Below are 6,145 nucleotides of genomic sequence, written 5' to 3'. Positions count from 1 at the left end.
CACTGGTATCTGTGGAAGGAGAAATACACATGATGTTTCAGGGAATGCAAAACGGGTTACAGGGAATGAAAATGGTGCAGAATTTGATAGTCAGAAATGGAAGGAAAATACACTTGCTTGTTGGAAAAAGGAATTCTTGACAGTCAAAAATATTCAAGAAAAAAGTAGTCTAATGATAGAGCAACACATGGTCAGGGGCTGGGCCACAGTGAAAAACTCATTTACAAAGGGTCTATAAAAGTAATAATACAGTACTAAACAGACCAAACTTACACCCATGGTTTGAGACTGAGGAAGCTAGACATTGACAAAGTGGTCCTGAGGGAGCCCAGAGGTGAATCAGAGCAGGATTGGCTGCTGTCATCACAATGACTCTATACTAGAGAAAGGCTGCACATGCGCCTGGCTGCACCTTGCCCCCTACAAAGATGGCGGCTCCGCACGTGTGCAGTGACTCGTTGTCACGACTAAAGATGGCGGCGCTCACTCAGGCCTGCAGCCGCTGAGGCAATTTCTCATTTACTGCAAACACGGGACTGGGACGTTCAAACTTGAGTTTTCCGACGTGCACAGTTTGTTTGTAAAACCTCTCCGCTCATAGCAACACAGTTTTTCTCCCGTTTCCCTGTTTATTTCTTTCCCTACCGTATCCTTTCTCTCCATAACTTCCCAAGCATTCATTACAGTGACTCTGAGCCGCGCGCGAGGGCGATCACGTGGTTCAGTTTAGCTCCGCCCTTGATTCACTTTGATTGGTTGGAGGACCAACCTCCCGCTCGGACCTCCAGTTCCGCCCACTGTCCTTTCAATGGTCCGGTGCTGACATCGATCACCCGGGGTCCCTTTGTTGGCTAGAGCATGCGCAGTGTGTCCTGCTTTTGCTGAGATGTCGGGTCATGTTTCCTGCGGATAAGAATGAGCTCTGCAGTAGATTTCCTTTATTCATGGAGGGAATTGCCTTCCTACTCATGACTGTATAGCTGTGATTGATGAATCAATGCCATCTGAATCAGTACATAAACACCCCATTTTCACAACATCTGAGATCTTTAGCACATTGTATCACGCTCTTCTTTGGAGACAAAAAAAAACATGAAATGGAGCCTCCAGGAATCGGAGCAGGTGTAGGCAATTCATCCCTTTCAGCTTGTTCCCCCATTCTATCAGATCATGGCTGGGCCAACCCAGACCCCAACATCTCTTTTATGCTTGATCCGCAAAGTCCCCAACTGCTCAATATTTCAAAAATCTATCTGTCCTCCTTTTAAAATAATTTGAGGTAGAATCACAGATTCCCTACTGTGTGGAAACAGGCCCTTCAGCCCAACAAGCCAGAACAACCCTCCAAAGAGTAACCCAACCATTCCCCTCCTACATTTAACTTTCACAATTGTTTGTGTGAGAAAATTGTTGCCATTCACTGTGAGAAAAAAGTCTTTAATTTTTCAAAAATGAATGTTCCCTTGTGTAATGTCCCCTGGTTTGAGACTTCACTGGTGCTGGAAGATCTAGTCAACATCCACCCTGTCAAGCTCCCCAGAATCTTGTTTCCATAAGATCACCCCCGCTCATCTATACTTGATAGGTCAACCCTTTCATGCTCGAAGCAGCTAAGTGAATCTTTTTTGAATGGTCTCCGATGTTGGTTTATCCTTTATTAAATATGGGAGCTAACATTGTATACAGCACTGCAAGTGAGGACTCAGCAACAGCCAGCGTGGTTAACCAATCCTCAATCCATGCTAATACATTATACTGATACCATGAGCTCCTAAATTGTGCAATTAACTTTTATGTAGCACACTATCATATGCATTTTTAAAATCCAAATACAGAACATCATTGGATTGCCCTTTATCAGCCCTGCTTGTTATCTCCTCAATGAACTGTCGCAAATTTGTCAAATATAGTTTCTCTTTCACAAAACCCAGTCGACCATGTTTAATGATAAGCTTTTCTAAATGTCCTGCAATTTCTTACTTTAATATTTGACTATGTGGATTCTTTCAGTAGATTTGCTAAGTATGATTCTCCTCTCTTAAATCCATGTGGACTCTGTCCAATCCTGTCACTGTTCAGTAAGAAACTTGACTGTGCTCCAATATAGTTAGTAAATGTATCTATTTATCTTTAAAAATCAATTACTTATAAAATGCTGGACCCATACAATATCAATGAATTCATGACTCTGAATTTGGCATATAATGTTTTTTTTTCTGTTAATTCCTTTTCGTACTGTGTTATGCAGACAGGACCAAATGATCACTCTTAATTGTGCGAAACTTTGAAACTAATATATTTTAAAAATGACATCCCAAAATGCTGCCTAATTATTGTGCAAGGAGGATTTTATTCAATAGTTTGCGATAAAATTGAACAGCTTTTTGCTGCAATTTGGCCAGACTGCAGGTTACACCAAAGTATCAGTGGCTCACCTTTAGAGTGTTCCCAGATATCACACAGCTGCAGTATTTTGGTTTGCACTCACCTATATGTTGTTCTCACTTGTTTCTTTGTGAAAGATTACAAAATTAACTTGGATGAATGAAGTTATGATTTCTTAAACCAATGTTGGGAGAAATAAATGTCAATATTTCAACTGCTGATAAAGTCAAATAAACTGATAATCAGGAAAAAGGGTTTAAGATGGATAGGGAACAAATGCTGGCAAAGGGACTAGATTAATTTTGGATATCCGGTCAGCATGGGCAAGTTGGACTGAAGGGTCTGATTTATGCATTGTACAACTGTGACTTCATTCTCTCAATTATTCAAGCAGTTGAAAACTTCAAGGAGGAAAAGGAGAATTTATGCAGAGAATGCACTTGAAATGATGATTGAGGTATATCAAACTTACATTGTTTCATGACCTCTTCCTCTGGGTTCTTCAATGAACAAACTTGTTTTGTTCTCTGAATAACTATGTATCATGTGATTTGTTTCGCACAAAATATTTCGTTAGGATCGAGTGAACTATTAAGAAGTGTTCATGTTTAAAATTTAGGCAGCTTGATTGTTAAGCAAAAAAAGGTTAGCGTTTTACTCCCACTGAATCATTGCTCTATAAAAGATAACAAGCTTTTTATCTGTTCGGACACTGAATATATGGAAGTCAATTCTGAAGGAAAACATCCTCGTCGGTAATGTTCCCACATATGTGGAGTAATTGCTTCTGGTCACTCTTCAGGCTATAAAGACTCGGAAAGAAATGAGTTGGCCAAAGTTAGCAACACCATTTGGATGGACTATGCTCATTGGGGAAATTTGCAGGATCTGTAGAAGAAACACGTGTTCCAGAGTGTATGCAATAAACCTGAACATGGTTATTTTTTCACAGAGCTTGGGACCCGACTGGAGCAGCAATGAAGCTCGTATTGTTTTTTAAATTTCCGAGCTTGCAAAATTGTTGTTGGTAAATGCAGGTGACTTTATCAAAGCACATTTTACACTCCCCAGCTAGGAATTTGGTTCCAATTCTGTCAGTCCATCCATTCCGATGGATAACAGGCATTTTAAATGTGAGCAGTCCATTTAACTATTTAAATGGAATACTTCAGTGGTTAAGTCCTCTTGGATTCTTAATTTCAAATTACAGTGATTTTTCTGTCCCCCCTGAATTTGCCAAGCACTGGGCAGTTCTGGAATATTCCAAATATTTACAATAGATGCATTCACACTATTGAAGGCAACCTGGCAGATTTGAATACCATTCAGGTAGTCAACAACAATACATAAGTAACTTTATGAATTGCTTACTGTACACCAACAACACAAGCCAAGTACTATTGAAGCCACAGATTGTCTCCCAAGGATTCCCAAATCTAAACAGTGCATTCCAGATATGCTCACAATCACCATCTGGGAGCAGTCTCCCAAAGCGCTCTCAGAATTTAGAAAGCACACACACTGCCCTCCAAAGCTAAATCTGCTGTCACAGGCTTCACTCTTATTGCATACAGTGACATTTATTGTCCAGTTCTTTAATGTGACATGATTTTACAAACAATTCGTAGAAGTGAATGGAAAGTGTGATGTTTGCTTGACCTTTGGCTCTTTGTATCAGACCGAACTGAACCTTTACCAAGATGTGAAATATTTCCCATACACTTTGTTTAAAAAAGCAAAGATTATGCTCTGAGATTTAAATGTTCAATCAGGTTTAATAAAAATCCTTCCAAAAAAATTGAGAGTTTGACTTCAGCTCCTTTAAAGAGACATGCTCTTGGCCTTCAATTTTGTGAAATGTGATCTTTCTTTGGTAAAGATGACTGTGTACAACAATGCAGGATGTTGTGCCTCATTGGGTGGATGAGTTTTATTACTGGTGTAACTCGGCTAGTTTTGAGATGGAATGTTACTTTTAGTTAAATTTTGTTTTTAAACTGAGGCTTTCTTGTGGAACTCAAGTGTGGACACTATGCTCATGTTTGCAATGAACCTTTCACTTTTGCAGATTAGTATTTTCCAATCTATTTTGTAAATAAAGTTCAATATAAAAAGCACAATGTTGGAGAACCGCAGGTCCAGCAGCATCTCTGAGGGGAATAAAACATTGTAAGTTCAAAGTCTCATGATCTTTTGTCCGTTCAGACGAAGAGTCAGTGAACTTGAAATGTAACATTTTTTTCTCTTCACCGATGCCCGCAGAACTGCTGAGTTTGTCCAGCACTTTGTTTCTGGGGTTTAGATCTCCAGCACCTGCAGTTTATTGTTTTGTTATAGGTCCTATGATTTGACTTCGGGAGCAAGAGGCAGCAACTGTGATCAACTGGGATAAAACTCCCCAACCGTGGAAAAAACAACAGTTCTTTATACTTTGCATTTCTTACTTACAGTCGTGTTTTGCAATTAAGCTAAGTGCAAGAAGGCATACCACCTGCCTTGTCTCAAACTTGCTACTCATCTTTGAGGACTAATCTGTCAGAATTCTGTTTGCTTGCTTCCTTTGAGATCACAGTCCACAAATGTCCCAGTTCCAGTTCCTGGGCCGGGCCCAGTTACCACATTGCAGTGGGGTGGGGAGCTTTGTGTCAGCCTAAAGTTTTTGTTAAGAGCAACATTGCAGGTTGAAGTTGACGCTTTTGACTAATATTGCATCATCAAACTTGGAGGAAATCCTTCCGAATGTATTGATTAACTGGACTGAGCCTGTTTACATGCAGCCCTGTTAGTAGTGCTGTCAAAGTTAAGAATCACACAGCACCAGGTTATAGTCCAACAGGTTTAATTGGAAGCACACTCGCTATCGGAGCCCCGTTCCTTCATCAGGTGATTGTGGAGGGCACAATTCTAAGTCACAGAATTTATGGCAAAAAATTTACAGTGTGATGTACTGAAATTATACATTGAAAAATACCTTGATTGTCTGTTGAGTCTTTCATCTGTTCGAATACCATAATAGTTTCATTTCTTTCATGTGTCAATCACAAAACCTGGTTTTAAAAGTTGCATTCCTGACAGTAGCCCACCCAAACACTCTTTGCATTAATCACTGAACAGTCTCAACAAAGGAATGAAACTGGATGGACCACATTACATTTCCCAATGCACTGGCAACTACAACCACAAAGTCAGCCCTCTTGACACTGCAAATTCTGCCTCACTGTGGGCCAACAACAGCAGCAGAACTGTACTCCAGCCCAATCTGAAATCTCATGGCCTGGTATATCCCCCACTCAACCATTAACATCACGCCAGGGGATCAATCCTTGTTCAATGGAGAATTCAGGTGGGCATGCCAGGAGCAGTACCAGGCATAGCAAAAAATTGAGGTGCCAACCTGGTGCAGCTTCCAAACCTGCATGCTAAACAGTGCAAGCAACACCAAATAGAACTAAATGATCCAAAACCAATGGATCAGATCTGAGCTCAGCAGTTCTTCCACACCTAGTCAGGAATGGTGATGGAAAATTAATCAATTCACTGGAGGAAGCATCACAGATATCCCCAACCTGACTGATGGAAGGGTCTTACATATTCATGCAACAGACAAGACAACAGCATTTGCAGCAATCTTCAGCCAACAGTGCCAAGTGGATGAGCCTTCTACATTGGTTCCTGACGTCACAGATGTGAATCGAATTTGTGGAAAACTTATATCAAATCAGATCAAGAAATGGACAAGTAGTGTAAAGGCTATGGGCCC

This window comes from Hemiscyllium ocellatum, unplaced genomic scaffold (genome assembly GCF_020745735.1).
Source record: "Hemiscyllium ocellatum isolate sHemOce1 unplaced genomic scaffold, sHemOce1.pat.X.cur. scaffold_98_pat_ctg1, whole genome shotgun sequence".
NCBI classification, from domain to species: domain Eukaryota; kingdom Metazoa; phylum Chordata; class Chondrichthyes; order Orectolobiformes; family Hemiscylliidae; genus Hemiscyllium; species Hemiscyllium ocellatum.
The sequence above is the reverse complement of the archived record's forward strand: the minus strand, read 5'-3'. Positions refer to the sequence as shown.